Source organism: Pinus tabuliformis, chromosome 3_1 (assembly GCF_031772625.1).
Source record: "Pinus tabuliformis cultivar Carrire ecotype Pingquan chromosome 3_1, CPIR1, whole genome shotgun sequence".
NCBI lineage: Eukaryota > Viridiplantae > Streptophyta > Pinopsida > Pinales > Pinaceae > Pinus > Pinus tabuliformis.
In genome coordinates this window covers 210,734,575-210,753,854 of record NC_142301.1, presented here as the reverse complement: position 1 = coordinate 210,753,854, position 19,280 = coordinate 210,734,575, and the positions used below count along the sequence as shown (strand labels likewise).

At 40.6% G+C, this 19,280-nt stretch overlaps 1 protein-coding gene across 1 annotated transcript in view; it reads left to right on the top strand.

The window, feature by feature from the left end:
• Positions 1 to 19,280, top strand: part of LOC149186531 (uncharacterized) — a 311,171-nt gene that overhangs the window by 37,427 nt on the left and 254,464 nt on the right. The window lies entirely within an intron of this gene.

Sequence of the window (19,280 nt, the reverse complement as noted above, 5' to 3'; positions counted from 1 at the left end):
TGTCAGACTTTTTAGGTGCCAGGAGGGTCTATACGTTTGTTGAGGGCTCGGTTGAGCCTCCACATGGACAAGTGAGATCCCATAGGCTCACCATTTTATAGGAGGAAGTATCTTGCGCCAGGGATTTGTAGGATGCAATTCCCAAGACCAGGGCACTAGTTCCAGCAGAGTCTCCCTTCCCACAAAGGGGTTGTGACACTAAGCCTTCACCACAGTGAGACATTTAGGGGCGTGGGTAGTTGGACGATGAGATCCAAAGAGAGCTCCGTAGGAGGAAGTTGTGCTTCACTTTCTAAGAGCCATGGGCACACTACATAGAGGTGTTTTCTAATAGTGAGCCGGAGGTTGATGTGGAGCACGAGGTAGGTGGTGGTGATGATGAGCCATAGATGATAGGAGGAGGAGGGCAAGGCCCACCACCCCCACCAAGAGGGGCTCCTTTCTTGCCTGTAGCAAGAGTTATCGCCTAACTTTGGGGAGCACCGAAGTACCTTACTCTAAGGATCAGGGGCATGGTATAGGGACAATGTGTCTCAGTGCTAGTAGACAGTGGGGCAACCCACAATTTCGTAGATGCTCAGATGGTGGAGAGGAGAGGCATATGCACACACCCCTTTGAGGGCTTCTTCGTCTTGGTGCTAGGAGATCGTACCATGCAGTGTACTAGATATGTTCTTGGGATGACAATGGTGATGGGGAGCTATTTGATGACGAACCATTTCTTTGTGGTTGACGTTCTAGACACCAATGTGGTGCTTGGTGTTTAGCAGCTCTATTCTTTAGGGAGTGTTAAAACTAATTGGCAGGAATTGGAGATGGAGTTCATAGGGCCAGATGGGAAGTCAGTTTTGTTGAGAGGCATGCACTCATATCCCCCACAGACAATGTCAGCGCACAGGATGGAGGCAGACTTGAGACATGGGGATATAGAGTGGGTTGTAGAGCTCAGGATATCTGATGCAGGGGGCGGGCCCAAACCACCATCACCGGATGTCCACGCCATTCTAGATAGGTACCCAATAGTAGTTGGAGACATCCCACCGAGGTGGCCACCTAACTGGGCATTTGAGCACACTATTGAGTTAGATCTAAGGGTACAGGTAGTCATCACGACCCCATACAGGCATCCCAAGGCCTATTGGGATGAGATTGAGTGAGCTATCCAGGAGTTTCTCACATTGGGGCACATTAGGCCTAGCTCTAGCCCCTTCACTTCATCAGTTGTTTTGGGAAAGAAGAAGGATGGTACATTGCAAATGTGCATTGACTATCGAGCTCTTAAATAGAATACACTGAAGAAATGGTAACCCATCCCCCGCATAGATGAGCTTAGAGGAGCCAAGTACTTCTCTAAGATGACTTACATTTGGGGTACCATCAGATTTGGGCAAGGGATTAGGATATTATTAAGACAATTTTCAGGTTTCATTATGACCATTTTGAGTTCTTGGTTATGCCTTTTGGGCTAACCAACACACCTGCTACTTTCTAGTCATGCATGAACCATATGTTCCGCAAGTAGTTGCGCAGGTTTGTGTTGGTGTTCTTTGACGACATATTGATTTACAGTAGGACATGGTAGGAGCACCTACATAATATAGAGCGGGTGCTTCATATTTTAGATGGGCAACAACTTTATGTGATGTGAAAATTTCATCTATTACAGCAACTGGAAATTATTCTCCTAACTGTAAATTTAATTATGCAGTTTATTTTATACGACAAACAATGAATAAAATCACAACTATAATTTTCACCATAAAAATTCTGAAGAAAAATAAAATGCTGGAAACTGAGAAATTCTAGCACACAGACAAAAATTTAACACAATTGTTTTTGGACAATTGTCCTCGGAAAAACCCAATGCGAGAAAACCAATGTAGCAGATGAGTGTTTTATTATTATTCTTCAACTACAATCTGAGTACAATAATTTGGATGCTCTACTGGCAATCCAATCTAAGAAAACAATACTAGAAAAATTAATGTGAGAATTTTCCCTCATCCCACAGCTAATTTTTGTCCCCGAAACTGCCTCCCTAGCCACATGCAGATCCTTCTGCATCAACCTATACGTAGTGCTTGTGTAGACTCTATTGTGGCTACCTCCGAAAATCTCTGAAATCAACAATTTTGTCTTTCTCTAGCTTTGGAACTGACTCACTTGATTATCTAATCAAGATCCCAGCCACCAGCTGCTGAATCGCTAGCTCCTCTAGCTAGATTGAATTGTTCTCTTGCTATGCTTGCACAATCCTTATGTAGACCCTCCAAGAATTTCACACTCCCTCTCATTGGCTCTCTTGGAACTGGAATACTTCCTTCGAAAATGTTGCTGACCTCCTCTACCACCTGCTACTGACCCTCTGGCTCTATCTTCTCTGTTGAGTCTCTGCTACCGATAAAATCGAACTGCTTAGGCAACTAATTATCTGCATTGGTGTCTTCTCCATCTACTCATCGACCTCGTCTTATAATCTCTAGTTGGGACTCCAACAGTCTAGATTAAGACATAATCAATGGCTGAGATCATTTCTGAATCGATCCATGTGAGTTTCTAGATGATTATCACCTCTCTCAATTAATATTGATTAATTAACCACTTTCCCTAAGTTTAGACTTAGGAAATATTTAAAAATAGGTTAATAATATAATTGAGACACTTCTATGTGGAATTTTCAGAAATGATTTCTAGATTATGAAGATCTTATTTGTTTTAGCCTCTCCACCAAGTTTCGAGACTAGAACACAATCGATGCTACAAAAACTAACACTCCCTCTTAGCGAGGACTGTGTTCTAGTGCTTGACATCCTGCCACAACACCTTATTTCTATACCACCCTCTGTCACGCTACTGATGTCCGGCCATACTACCCACCAACCACTGCGCAACTTTGATGCTACATCTGTGCTACTGCTGACACTGTTGTACTGCTACCAACAATGCATTTGCACTGCAACTCCCTCTCATTTGTTGTTGTTGTAACTGCAACTACTGCAACTGAGAAGCATGTGAAATAAATTTTCCCTGCTACTGGAATGGGTTCTCCACCATACCATTTGTTCTCTGAAATTGAAAAACTTAGCTCTCCATAGAGCCTTCGTGAGTATGTTTGTAACCTACTCATCTGTGGGAACATATTGTAGTTGGACTGCTCCACGCTGCACACAATCTATGATGAAATGATAACGAATATCTATGTGTTTCAACCTTTCATGAGACACTAGATTCTTATAGAGATTGATGCAATTCTGATTATCACAATACACACTAGTCGCCTCCATCCTCTACTTGAACAAGCTTGGCAACAACTTCCGAAGCCATATGGCTTCACACATAGTTGTGGTAGTTGCCATATACTTTGCTTCTACAGAGCTTAGTGCTACTGACTTCTGCTTCCTATTACACCAAGAAACCATCCTTGATCCAACACTGAAATAGTACCCTAAGGTACTTTTTCTGTCCACTAAACTGCCTACCCAATCTACATCTATGAACCCACATAACCTGACGTCATCCCCTCAGATATATTTGAACCCGTACTCTATTGTTCCATGCACATACCTCCAAATGTGCCTTGCCACTGTCCAATGTACCCTCTTTAGTTCCACCATAAACTGATTGAGGTTATTGACTGTGAAGCAGATATCTTGCCTAGTGTTGGCCAGATATGTAAGGGAACCAATAAGTTGTTTATACTGTGAAAATTCCCACACTGGAATCCTATTGCAACAATTGGAAATTATTCTCCTAATTGTTAATTTTATTTAACAAATTATTTTTTGTTTTCTACGACAAATATTGAATAAATCACACTGCAATCTACACAAATAAAATTGTGAAAGAATAAACGTTGGAAGAAATACAAGCACACACACATAAAATAACACAGTTATTTTTGGACAAAAGTCCCTCAGAAAGAACCCAACTTGGGAAAACTGGTGCAACAATTGAGAGTTTTATTATTAAGCAGCGATGAAATAATCTAAGTACAATCTGGATGCCAAATACTGGAAATACTGCAGAGAAAATACTAAAAAAAATCTAGTGAGGAATTTTCCTCACCCCACAGGGAAATCCAGGCTCTGACTGCAGCTCCAAGTGAGCCGTCCAAACTACCTCTGCGCTGGCTCTGCGTCACCCTATCTCAGTCCTTTTTATGCTCATTCTGAATCAACCTCTCCTCAATTTGTCGAGTTTGTTGTTGTCTGGGAAATTTTTCTCCTGGCCCCTTGTTGGGTAATGTAATTGAATGTTAAATTACTTGCATTTATATGTCAATCTGGGTATGTGAGCTTGCAAAGTACACTACACCGTATGTGCTAGGAGATTAGCTTTCAATATTTATGCATAACTAAAATGAATTGGAAACTTCAAAAGGAAATTAGATTCTTTAATATAAACTATGAAAGTACTAAGTTTTTGGAAAGGAAATTAATGTTAAACTAGAAAAAAACATAAAGATTATTGATCTAAGAAAACATGAGATTTTACCCTATGAAAGCATGGAGATTTTGTTCTAAAACTTACAAACTTTAATCTATGGAATCATGAACATTTTAATCTAAGAAAGCATAAACATTTAATCTATGGAAAGCATGAGTTTTTAATCTATGATAAGCATAAATAATTAATCTATGTAAAAAAAACCATTCATGAGAATATGAAAGAAATGGAAAGAATCTATACTATTCTCACAAATCTCTAGGGGGGCCTCTTGAGGACTGCAAGGTGTTGAAAATTCAAATTAAGAGAAGAGATTTAAATCACCAATTTCATTCAGAGTTGCGCCATATTAAAAAAATTACATTCAATGAAAAAAATAGAGTTCTTCTCCTTCAATAAGAAACAACAATTACAAATTAAGATCATCCTTGACATCTCTGATCATCCCTCCTCTCATCAAAGAGACTGCAATTTATAGAATTTTGAGACAATTAACAAACTCAAAATTTTCTTGCTTGAGTTTTGGTCATGAGATCAAATCAAATAAAATTTCATGGATTTTTGGATCAAAGATTAGCCCAGATCTAATCAAACTTATCTCTATGCCATGAATTTGCTAAATAATAGCTCGTTCAGGCCTTTTTGTTGGCTTTGCATTAAATGAAAAATTGAAAAACCGTATATCCACATAATCTGTAAAATAAGGCTCCAAAGAACATCAAAAATCTCTCAAATGGTAATGAATTTCATAAAACTACCCATTGAAAACCTAATTGGGCACATGCTGAACATAACCCATGTTTTTTTTTTCCGAAATTCACTTTCATTTGCTCAAAAAATGTGTTCAAAGTTGACTAGTCAAAACTATTGCACTTTTCCCTTGATTTGAGGTCGGAGGTCCAAACATGCGAGTTGGGTGGAATTTGACCAATAAAAATTCATATTGGAGCTTCTAGAAACCAAGTCCAAGTGTTGGATTTTCTTTTAGAGTGGTTCTACTACCTCAACCATGGAGATAGCTACGGAAACTTGACAAAACTGCAATAAATTGAACTTCCTAAACTGTCATTAGTATTTGCAAAATTCTTCTTAATTCATTAAAAATAATGGAAATAATAATAATAAACCATGTAAACATGTATGCGGTAATTTGGTGCGTTTATGAAGAAATATGGTTAAAAATGATGACAATGGATGAATGGAATGATGCGAAAATGGATGATTTCATCAACAAAATTATGAGAAATTGGAGGCCCAACACCCCCGGAACCTTTGTCCAGCTTCTAGCACTGAAACTCGGCTTTCTCCAACAAAATCGAAATTGCCTCTAGAGACTACTGCGCTACTGCAGTGTCAAACTCTCAATGGCTCTTTTTCCTCTCTGGAAATGCACTCACCGAAGCTAGAAACCTTCCTTCGGCTTCACTGTCTCTACCCCTCTCTCACTGCTTCGATCTTGGCTCTCTCTCTGGAAACTGATTGCTGCTACTTTGGAAATCGATCTGCTCATGAAATCGAACCTCTCAAGTGTCTTCTCCATCACCACATTGACCTCCTTTTAGAATCCTCTGTTGGAGCACCAACGACCAATATTAAAACTTAATCGATGGATAGGATCATCTCTGGATCGATCTGCGTGAGTTTCTAGATGATTCTCACCTTGAATTAATTAATACTGATTAATTACCATATTCCCTAAGTTTAGACTTAGGAAATATTTAAAAACTTGTTAATAATCTAATTAAGTCACTTCTATATAGAATTTCCAGAAATGATTTCTCGGTTTTGGATATCTCATGTATTCTAGTCTCTCCACCAAATTTCGTGGCTAGAACACATCCGGTGCTATAAAAGCTAACACTCCCTCTTAGCGATGAATGTGTTCTAGTGCTACTAAACACCCTATAGCAACACCCTATCTCTGCATCATCTCCTGTCACGTTGTTGATGTCTGACTATACTGCCCACCAACCACTACGCATCTCTGATATATGTTGCCTCTGTGTTGCCGATGACCCTGTTGTACTACTTCCAACACTGCATCTACACTTCAACTCCCTCTCATCTATTGCTGCTGCGACTACAACATCTACAACTGAAATGAATCCAAACTACTGAATCAACTATGATCAGTATAATGCATTTATCGCTTGAGTCTCTGACTGTTGCTAGTATCTGCATTGCTAACTCTGCACTGATGCCAACTCTACACTTCGCTCTCCAACATTTTACTGCTACTAGTCTCTACAACTATCATTCTGGAATCTGACTGCATCAACTGTCACTGATCCATACTGCTACTGAATATTGTGGGCCCCCGTAGCCAGGTATTGATACATGAGATGGACTCCTCAAGGATCTTGACCATTTGTAGTGCTTTAGGGATACAACACCAAATCTCCCCATCTCACTCCTGGAGGTATATCAGCAAACATGGTGAAGTCTTCCTCCAGCCTGGAGGACATCCTATCAATCTCTGCTAAAGTTGTTTGTCAGACCTGCTTCTCCTCCTTGTCCTTCTTCCTGAGAGGACACTGGGTACTGTAGTGACCAATCTCACCACATCTGAAGCACTTGACCTTCGAGAGGTCCTTCTTCTTCTTCTTTGTCTCCTCCTATCCCTGACTGGGACCCTTAAATGCGAGGGCCGCGTTCTCCTCCTCCTTCACCTACTTCTGCCCGCTGCTACTATCACTGATGGAACTCTTTAGAAGAGCTCGCCTCAATTCTCCTGCTGCAAGTCAGCCCACATCCTGTCCCAATCTGGTAGGTTGTCTCTGCCCAATATGCTTTGGACAAAAACCTGCCAGTCCTCAGAGACAATGTTGACTGCCAAGCTTACAAGCTCTGTGGGTTGAAGCGCTGCCCCAACAGCTGAAAACTGATCCCGAACCTCTTGAATCTTGGTGAGGAAGGGGTCTATGCCTTCCCCCTTCTGTATTCAGATGAGCCTCAACTTCTACTCGAGGTACATCTTCCACTACACGAAAATACCCTGATACAACATCGCGAGAGCATCCCACATCTGCATGGCAGTACCTATGTCAGCTATATGTGAAACAAAATGATCTCGGACTCTATATAGGATCAATTGTTTCACCCGTGCCATCTCCTTTGTGTACTCCTTCAGTTGATCTGCATCTTGGGGAACTGCTACCACTACATCAATATATGTTTTCAGGCCAAACTCATCTATAAGGAAGGACATCCTTGCCTTCCAGATGATGTAATTAGAAGCCCCATCCAACCTGTCCTGATCACGAAGCCCAACAATGACCATCTCAAAAAAATGTCAAAAATCTCCTCTTTCCTTCTGCTTAGCTGCTACTCTACTATTCGCACTCCCTTTTGGATTGAGAAAATCTGCTTACAATGACTACTGTCCTGCTAGGAAAAATCAAACTTCTTGAGACTAGAAGTTCCCTGAGGAAAATTTTCCTTTTGTGTGTGCTCTTCTTCCTTCCACCCGATGCTGGCTCTGCCCTAACATTCTACTGCAAAACTTCTATGTCCAGCTAGAGATCTTCTCAATGAAAACAATTTGTGATGCTCCCTCAGCCTCTAGAATCACTTGATCTGGAAAGATCGAATTTTTCTGCCCCCCACTTAGAAAAATCGAACCTCCACAAGTAATTCGGCCTCCCGGTAGAATGATTGCATTTCCCTGGGCAATTTCTACCTACTACCCACACTTAGCAATGAAATTCCTTCTTTTTGCCTCTAAGATCTCCAACTAATCAACTACGCTCTGATACCATGTGAAGATTCCTACACTGGAATCCTATTGCAGCAACTGGAATTTTTTTCCTAATTGTTAATTTTATTTAACAATTTATTTGTTGTTTGCTACAGAAAATACTGAATAGATCACACTGCAATCTACGCAAATAAAACTACAAAAGAATAAACGCTAGAATAAATGCTAGCACACACACATAAAATAACACAGTTATTTTTGGACAAAAGTCCCCGGAAAAAAAAACCCAACTCTGGAAAACTAGTGTAGCAGCTGAGGGTTTAATTATTAAGCAACAGTGAAATAATCTGAGTACAATCTCGATGCCAAATACTAGCATTCCTGCAGAGAAAATACTAACAAAAATCTAGTGAGGAATTTTCCTCACCCCAAAGGCAAATTTGAGCTCTGACTGCGGGTCCAAGTGATCCGTCCAATCTACCTCAGCATTAGCTCTGCATCACCCTAGCACAATCCCTTCTGCGCTCATTCTGAATCAACCTCTCCTCAATCTTTCTAGTCTACTTCTATTTGGGAAAATGTTTCTCTTGGCCCCCTGAACCTCTGTCCAGCTTCTGGCACTGAAACTTGGCTTTCCCCAGTAGTATCGAAATTGCCTCTAGAGGCCACTACGTTGCCCTACTGTCAACCTCTATGTGGCTCTTTTGCCTCTTTGCAAATGCACTTAGCAGATCTGGAAACCTTCCTCCGACTTCACTTTCTATACCCCTCTCTTATTGCTTCGATCTCTGGCTCTCTCTCCGGCAATTGACTGCTGCTACTCTGGAAATCGATCTGCTCATGAAATCGAACCTCTCAAGTGTCTTCTCCATCACCACATTGACCCACTTTTATAATCCTCTTTTGGAGCACCAACGGCCAAGATTAAAACTTACCAATGGCTAGGATCATCGCTAGATCAATCCGTGTTAGTTTCTAGATGATTCTTGCCTTGAATCAATTAAAACTGATTAATTAACCATATTCCCTAAGTTTAGACTTAGGAAATCTTTAAAAACTGGTTAATAATCTAATTAAGTCTCTTCTAGGTGGAATTTCCAGAAACGATTTTAAGGTTTTGGGGATCTCATGTATTCTAGTCTCTCCACCAACTTTCATGGCTAGAACACATATGATGCTAGAAAAACTAACGTATACAAGGTGGGGTCAACATCCTTCTCATTTGATGCATCTATCTTCTTCCAGTTGGTGATCATGGGTGTAAGCATGGGTCTACAATCCTGCATCCTTGACCTCTTCAAAATATCTATAGCATATCTCCCTTGACCAATAAATATCTCCCCGTCTTTTTGCCACACCTCCACTCCTAGGAAATAGTGCATCAACCCCAAATCCTTCATGTCAAACTTTGTTACCAGGTTCCTCTTGCAGTCCTCTATGAGCCCTGATGACCCTATTAGGAAGAGATCATCCACATACAATACTAGGATGAGTGGCTCATCCTCTATCATCAAATAGTAAAGGTTGGGATTGTGTCACTCTTGAGGAATCCCTTCTGCTGCAAGTAGTTGTCAATCCAACCATACCATGCCTAGAAGGCAAGCAAATTCGTCCTCTAGCCTAGAAGTCAAATTTGAAGCCTCCTGAATATGAATTTTGTCCATGGCCATATTGAAAAATTTAATGTGTGCTATTCCTCTTTCCACCTGACGTTGATTCTGCAACTCCAAACTGCTGCAAAAGCCTTTCCATCCAAGTAGGGAATTTTCTTAGCGAAAGTCTGATCTGCTTCACCAGAACTTGTTTTTGGTGTTTCTACTCCCTGCTAGAACTACTTCTAGGCACTACGAATTTTTCCTACCACCTGCAAAGAAAAAATCGAACCCTCTACCCAGCAGTTTAAACTGCTAAGTCAGCGTTTGCGCAGATCTAGAAATCGTCTTGCCAAACTCCCTCTAAATCTAGTTGATTTCTGCCTATCATTTCTAAGCTTTGTTGATTTTTGGTAGCATCGGATATGCTCTAAGCCTCAAATTTTGCAAGGAGGCTTAGACATATGTATTCCACAACACCTAGAAACCGTTTTGGGAAATTCCACTCGGAGACAGTTTTATTAAAATAATTAATTATTTCTAATGAGACGCCAAGTCTAAACTTAAGAAATTAAAATAATTAATGGGTATTAATCTAAACTATGGGTGTAACTTCTAGAAGAAGATGAAGATCGAGTCCAAATGATCTGAGCCATCGATTAGAATCTAATCTAGTCTGTTGGTTCTCAACTGGAAGATTATAAGAAGGACATCGAGGGGCATTTGGAAAACACACCAGAGGCAGATACTCAGTTACCTGAGTAAGTTTGATTTTCTCACTAGTCGAAGTTTGGCAAGAGAAAATTGAATCAGAGGGAGAGTTGCAAGTGAGAAGGAGAGAGAGAGGGTATCAGCATCATTCTGAAGTTCAATAGTAGAAGACGCAGAGCAGAAGGAGGACAACGCAGAGGACAACATAGAGGTAGTGTGATGCTGGGATAGTGTAGTTCTCACGTAGGGGCTGACGCAGTGAGACGCAGGGGGAGAGGAGGGGGTGGGGGGGGGGGCAATAGGTCCTCTCCTGGATCATAAACTCGTCAAGTGTTTGTAAAAATTTTCACAGAGAATCCTCTATTATTTTGCTAGTTGTATCTTGTACATGAGATTTTTGCTAAAGAATAATAAAGAAACCCTCATCTGTTGCACCGATTTTCCCGCATTGGGTTTTTTCAGGGAAATTTGTCCAAAAAGAACTGTGCATTGTGTTGTATCTTTTCTTGTTCAGTTACTTGTTTCAGCATATTAATTTTAAAATAGTGAATGTTGCAGTTGTATTTACTTTAATATTTACCATAGAACACATTAAATAACTTGTATGGTTGAACAAGTAGGAGAAGTAATATCAGTTGTTGTAGTAGGGATTCCGGGTTTAGCAATTTTCACAAGCTTCCCACCTGATCATAATCTCTTTGATACCATGTGAAAATTTCATTTATTGCAGCAATTGAAAATTATTCTCCTAACTGTAAATTTAATTATGCAATTTATTTTCTATGACAAACAACGAATAAAATCACAACTACAATTTTCACCATAAAAATTTTGCGGAAAAATAAAATGTTGGAGAATGAGAAATTCTATCACACACACAAAAATTTAACACGGTTGTTTTTGGATAATTGTCCCCAGAAAAACCCAATGCGGGAAAAATGGTGCAGCAAATGAGGGTTTTATTATTATTCTTCAACAACAAATATGAGTACAATAATTTGGATGCTTTACTAGAAATACAATCTGAGAAAAAAAAACTGGAAAAATTATTGTGAGAATTTTCCCTCACCCCATAGCTAATTTCTGTCCTCGAAACTGCCTCCCTTGCCACACGCAGATACTTCTGTGTCAACCTTTGCGCAATGCTTGCATAGAGTATGTTGTAGCTACCTCTAGAAATCTTTGAAATCAACAGTTTTGTCTTTCTCTAGCTCTGGAACTGACTCATTGGATTATCTGACCAAGATGAACTGGAATACTTCCTCCAGAAATGTTGTTGACCTCCTCTACCACCTACTACTCACCCTCTAGATCTATCTTCTTTGTTGAGTCTCTGCTACTGAGAAAATCTAACTTCTTTGGCAACTAAGTATCTGCATTGGTGTCTTCTCCATCTACCCATCAACCTCCTCTTATAATCTCTAGTTGGGACTCCAACACCCAAGATTAAGACATAATCTATGGCTGAGATAATTTCTATATCGATCCATGTGAGTTTCTAGATGATTCTCACCTTTCTCAATTAATATTGATTAATTAACCACTTTCCCTAAGTTTAGACTTGGGAAATATTTAAAAATAGGTTAATAATCGAATTGAGACACTTCTAGGTGGAATTTCCATAAACAATTTCTGGGTTATGAAGATCTCATGTGTTTTACCCTCTTCACAAAGTTTCAAGACTAGAACACATCTGATGCTACAAAAACTAACATGCAAAGTTTTCCAAGTGTGAGTTTGGGTTGACTGAGATGCTCTACTTGGGGCACATTATTGGAGAGGATGGAGTGTGGGTGCATGAGGAGAAGATTAGAGCCATCTTGGATTGGCCATTTTTCTAGAATGTGACCGATTTGAGGGGGTTTGTGGTCATTTTCACATACTATAGGAAGTTCGTAAAGGGATTCTCACAACTAGCAACACCCCTCACAGATCTGACTAAGAAGGGGGCATTTGCATGGACGGATAGAGCACAGGAAGCATTCAAGCACCTCAATGAAGTGATGAGCAGTTACCCAGTGTTGAATTTTCCTGATTTTACACAGCCATTCACCTTGGAATATGATGCATAAGGTGAGGGCATTAGTGCAATATTGTTGCAAGGAGGCCACCCGATAGCTTTTAAGAGTCGGAAGCTCCTTAGTCATGAGATGTTGTATTCTATCTATGAAAAGGAGATTTTGGCCATTATGCACACACTGGCCAAATTCCAATAGTACTTGGTGGGCAACAGTTTCAAAGTGAAGAATAATCATAACAGTCTTTGCCACTTTTTGGAGCAGAAGGGCCTCAATGAGAGGCATCAAAATTGTGTCAACAGGATTCAAGCCTACAATTTTGACATAGAGTATGTCAAGGGCAAGCAAAACATAGTGGAAGACGCTCTATCCAGGAGGCACTCGACACTTTCACTCATAAGCATCTTCCATGACTCAAAGGCACAACTTTTAGTGGAGTACTCCAAGGATCGACAGGCGTATGAGATCTTGGATGGTACTCATGGGAATGAGCGCTACTGAGTGATGGCTGATGTCATTTACTATAAGGGGCGCATATATTTGGTACCTAGTTCCCACCTGAAGGGGAAGATTCTCCATGCAACACATGATTCACCACTATAAGGACGCCAAGGGTTCCTGAAGACTTATAGGACAGTCAAGGAGCACTTCACATGGAGGGGCCTCAAAGGGGATGTGTTGAGGCATGTACATGAGTGTGAGCCCGCCAAAGGAATAATGGGGAGTTGACTCATCCCCCTGTGTTAATGGGTATTAATCAGCATATCGGTGAGAATGTTCTAGAAAGCGAATCAAGTCAAGTTTTAATCTTACACGTTGAGAGACTTAATCTCGGATGTTGAAGTCTCAACGAGAAAAGTATAAGAAGGAGGCTTGGGGTTTATTAAGAAACACACAGAGAGAACGAATTGATCTAGAGTTCGATTTCGTGGGCTAGGAAGCTAAGAAATTCAAACAGAGTGATCATTTTGCAGCAGAGGGGCAAGAATAGTTCGGGAATACTGGATAGAGAGGCAGAGAGCCACTAGTGGAGGCAACGCGGCAGCTAGAAGGACTGATGTTGGGCCATTTTGGGCCCACGCAAGCCTCACGAAAACCCAAAAGGGCCAGTGCAGAGTAGAAGCTGCCTTGAGGCAGAAAGCTAGAAACTGCCAGGGAGTTGGCGAAACAGCCGGGAGAGGTTAACACAGAAGCTCCGAGAGGCAAAAGAGACAACGCAGAGCTTGTAAGGCTGACACAAAGCCATTGCAGAGATAGTCGAGGTCAGCCAGTTTTGTTGCCAAATCAGCGGGAATCTGCCGGGTGAAGTGAGGTAATATCACTTAGTTTTTTGCCATTATATTTTTCTCTGTCACTGGATTGCCAGGAGGGCATCCAACATTGTATTCAGAACTACTACTTAATAATAGAAAACCCTCAAAGATGCTGCCCTAGTTTTCCTGCATTGGGTTTGTCTGGGGACTATTTTGTCCAAAAATAATTGTGTCCTATGTATCTTATTCTTTTCTCAGTTTCTTGTTTCATGCAATCAAATTTAAAGTAGTGTAGGCTACAGAAGTAATTTACTTCAGTATTCAAAAGATAACTTGATAGTGTATATTAAAATCAAGTAGGAGAAGTAAAATCAGTTTTGTTGTAGTAGGGGTTCCTTGAGGATAGGAATTTTTGCAGGTCATTGGTTCTCAACAGAAGGATTATAAGGAAAGGCTTGATGGGAATTTGGAAAATACATCGAGTGGGAGATCAAGAGATCGAATTTCTGAAGAGAGCGGTGCAGTAGTTGCCAGAGAGATTTAAAGTGATTTCTTGCAGTGAGGGGCAGGGATAGTTTCAGTTGGATATTTCTCCTTATCCGAGAATACTCAACAGAGGAGGGAGAGAGAGATGCAGGAGAGGCAGTGTAGAGGCTATGTTGGCTAGCGTAGGCTGACGCAGAGGCAATGCAGAGCCTCGTGGAGATCTGTATTTTTTCTGGAGAGATCAATTTCTGAAGCCGGAAGCCGAGGTGTGAAACCAGGAAGATAGAATCAAAGTCTCAGAGAGGCAAATCGATCAACAGAGGGAGTGACGCAGTCCCTGGGAGTCCCTGTGACCAGCTTCCTTACATCGGTTAACACTTTAAAATGAAGGTGAGCAAATCTTCAATGCCATAATTCAGATTGAAGAGAGGTGTCACAAATCATAGCTCCCAATAGACTTCCTCCAACCTGATAGAGACCTTCAACCGTGAATCCTAGAGTGAATGCATCTCTTGGATTCCTTTGCCAAAGATGAACCTTCCCATCAACGAATGACACATTAAAACATTTATTTTCCATTGCAAAAATGGAAACCAAGTTCTTTTTCAAGTCTGGTACGTATAGCACTTCTTGTAGGTGAAGGGTTTGACCTTGATTTAAGTGAAGAGTTACGACCCCAATTCCTTTCAAGGGATAGGTGGAATTGTCCCCAAGTATGATCTCCATATTTTTCTTCTTCTCAACCAAGTTTGAGATAACTTGTTTATACCCAGTGAAGTGCCTTGAGGCACCACTATCAATCAACCAATGGTCCAATGTATTCGGAGGAGAGGTGGTGGAAAGGGCAGAAATAAGATAAAATTCATTTTGCTTTACAATATTAACTTCATCATACCTGGAATTTCTTGACTTCTTGGGAGGATGACCACCCCCATTTCAAGAAGCAATAGCATTCCTCTTTCCTTTGTTGTTGAACCTGTTGTTCCTTTGATTTCCATTGCCCTTGAAGTTGTTGTTGTTATTGTTGTCATCATCTCGTGGAGTATCCTTCTTGTGAGGACACTCTCTAGCAAAATGGCCAAACTTGTTACAATTGAAGCATCTTCCTTTTCTTCCTTCTTTGAATCCCTGCTTGAACACCTTGTCCTTGATTCCTTGAAATAACATTGTTTCTTCTTCTAGAATGAGCGGAGAAGGAAGTATGATTGTTTCCATTTGAGGGCTTTCCTCGTTCCTGTTGATTTGGGGTAGCATCGAATGTGCTCTAGCCATGAAAATTGGTGGAGAGGCTAAAGCACATGAGATTTCCAAGACCTAGAAATGGTTTGGACAGATTGTACCCGGTTCGGGAGATATTAAAATAATTAATATTTTGAATGGAGTTCCTAAGTCTAAACTTAGGAAAAATAAAATATTAATGGTTATTAATATGAAACTGGGTTAGAAGGTTCCAAAAGTCATGGATCAAGCCAAATCTAATCTTAGCCATTAATTAGAGATTTAATCTCGGCCGTTGATGGACCAACGAGAAAAGTATAAGAGGAGGCTTGAGGGTCAGTTGGAGAATACACTAGAGTGATCAGTCATTCATTTTGTTAGAGTGGGGTTGCTAAGAAAAGTTGAATCAGTGATCAACAGTGAGGGGCAGTGAGTACGAGGCAGAGAGTCAGAGTCAATAGTGGGATAGCAGCGCAGAAATAGAAAGAGCGACAGTAGCAGCCAGTCGAGGCTACGCAGAGCCCAGTAGAGACAACACAGAGGCCAGAGGGACTACATCATCCACGCAGAGGCTGTTGGAGTGACACAGAGGGTCCCAGAGGCTGCGCAGTGCCTCAAAGGGCTGACGTAGAGGGTCCTGAGCCTGAAGCAGGTCAACAGGAGGCTGATGCAGAGGCTAGAAGGGCCAGCGCTGAGCTTCAGTTGTGCCGAAGAGGGTTTCGTGGGACAGGTTTTCTAAATACCTGTTTCCAAATATAGAGGTATTTTTGCCGTGTATTTTTCTCTGTCGGGTGAGCTGGTTAGGCATCCAATTGTACTCAGAAAGACTACATAATAATATAACCCTCAGAATAGCTGCACCAGTTTTCCCGCATTGGGTTTTTCTAGGGACATTTATCCAAAAATAACGGTGTCACTTGTGTGCTTATTTTCCTTCAATTGTTGATCTGTATATGGTCTGACTATATTGTGTTTATTTTGGTATTTAAATGTATTAAATAACTTGTTCGAATTTAAACAAGTAGAAGAAATAAACTAGCAGAATACTGATTAATTTTCTAATGGATAGACTTAGGAAATCCAATAGTTCCATCATCCTTATTTCTTCTTGAGTGCATCTGGCCAATAATTCCTCATATCTCGGAATCCTGTCATTGTTAATAATGGTAGTGTTGAACACATCCCAATCTTTTGTAAGGCCCCCAAGGGCAATAAGAGAGATTTCCATGTCACCAATGACTTTTCCAATAGATAATAGATCATTCTTGATCTTGGTGATCCTCATGAAGTAGGATTGGATGGATTCTCCTCTATCCATCTTGATGTCTTTCAGCTTGTTCTTGAGAAAGAGAATTTGATTTGCATTGTTCACTTTGAACATCCCAACCAGTCTTTGATACATCTCCTTAGATGTTTCCAAATCAAAAATATATGCAACCAAAGGCTTATGAATAGAATAAACAATAATCTTTTTAGATTTTGTCTCACCTTTCTTGTACTTAGTTTGAATAGTAGTGGATGCATTTGAAGGAGGCTTGGTTATTCTTCCCTTGACATAGTCCATGGCATCATTATCTTCCAAAGTCAAATCCAATATCATCTTCGATGCATGATAGTTGGATTTGTCCTTGATCTTGTCCTTAGATTTGAAGAAAGATGTAGTCGTCATTGGGACTAGTTCCAAGTCCTTGTCCAATAACTTCCTTTAGTGATTGCTTTGCTTCACTCTTGCTTGGGCTTTGTCTTCACCTTAGCTCTAATACCATGTTAATTTTAGATAACAATGGTATATTCTATGCTTAATACAATTTACTTCAATGTTCCTTTAGCAACCCAATGACAAATTCCAATTATATCCAATAGCAATCACATTAACTTATAAACATTGACAGTAAATCTAGATAGAACATAAAATCATGTGCATAAGACAAGCCAAGACAAGAGGACGCAAGATGTGGCGCATGCCAAGGACAAACCCCAATGTGGGGAAACCCTTTGATCAAATCTTCTTATTATTCTTCAATAGTTCAGCAGAGAAAGGGAGTACAAATAGAAGCCCAAAACAAATATGCTAAAATAGCAGTCAAATCAGCCCTAATCAGAAACTCAAAGGTGGTCAAATTTGCCCCAAAACATCCTCCAAATAGCAGTCCAAATCAGCCTTCCAAGAGAGTCAAAGTCAGCTCAAAATCTTCGATGAAATCCAGTCAAAGGAGAGAGAAAGTTTGTTGTAATTTTCTGCAGTCAAACCTGAAGTCAATGTTGGTCAAACACCTCCAAATGCCTCAAATTTTGTGCTAAAGAATGCGGCTTAGAGAAATCATAAATATGGCCCAAAAATCAAAGTCAACACAAGTCAAACACCCCTCAGTCAACGTTGGTCAACTCCTTGAATTCAACGGTCTGTTCTGCCCAGAAATTTGGCCTCCTGCCACATGTGCGAAGAAGAAAGAGGAGTTGCCTAGCCACACATGCGAAAATGAGAGAGAAACGTCCAATGATGTTTGACCCAAACAAGAGAGAGAAGAAGATTTGATGAGATGATGATGTCCAAATGAGGAAAAGGTCTCTCCTATTTATTCACAATGTTGAGGGTGAAAAGACACCTCTGTTGGGCTTCATGAACCTACATTTGACTAGAGTTGACCTTGAAAATTTGTCAATAGGAGAAATAAATTCATAATTCCATTTCTGCTTGTTAGAATGCGATGATCTTTATATCAAAATTGTACCTCTCTGCAAGAGGAATCCAATGCAACAATCATCTCCATCATATGAGCTATCCTAAGGTGGAATTTGGCCCTAGTTGCCAATTTTAACAATTGGCTACTAGGTTTAGGGGTGGCACTACATGGGAAACCCTGACTTTGGTTGTGTGGTCTCGCTTCCCAACACCATATACATCACTCCCTTCCCCTCATTATAACCTCATTCACCATATTTCCCATCCGGGTCCACATTTTTCCATCGGGTCCACAAAGAGTTAGCTTCCCCCTCCCCTTGTCCACACCTTGGGTTAGGCCTGGAACAGTGCCCTGGAGGTTGATGCAACTAAAAAGTAAGAAAAAAACATAATTTGGCCACTCTCAATAGGAAATGTACCATAAAATTCAAAATATGGCCGGAACATACAAATTTAGCATGTGGGCAAAAGCAAAACATGAGCTCTACCCTATCATTATGGCCATCACCTTGGTTCCTAGGGCCCCTTATATTGGCCTCTTACATCATTAAGGAACCCATGATTGTCCCAACCTTTGGTGGGCGATGAACTTGCCCCACTTAAAGGGGGTATCCGTTGCTATATCTTACACATCATGCTCTCATCCCCTGGAGCCTCGGGTAGTTATATAAGAAAAATCAATAAAATGCAAAATGCATGTGAAGAACAGTGGAAAAACAAAGGTCGGGGTAACTCATGTACCACGATTGCTCCGTCCTACATTCATACTTCAACCTCATTTCATCATACACTCACAATTTGATTTATGAACAAGAGAGAAGAAGAAGAAGTGCAAAGGCCAAGGAAGAGAGAGAAGAATCCAAGGAAGGAAGAGAATTCGAGTTTTAGCTTGTCTTTATCCACATGTTTGAAGTTGTTGGGGTTACTCTATGAATTACAGGCCATAATTTTGTTTTTGTGAAGGTGTTGGGGCAACTCCTGCGAAGGTGCTGGGGCAACTCTACGAAGTTGCAGATCCGAAAATTCCACCTTAAAGAGGTTTAGCCAGCTTTGATTCTTGTTGACTTGGTTTGGTTGGAGGGGATCTGAAAGAGGGCTGCCTTGGTTCCTTGTGGAGGTCTTGGGTCTTGGATGTCTCACTTTGATCCGATCCTATAAGAAGGGAAGTTGTTTGGG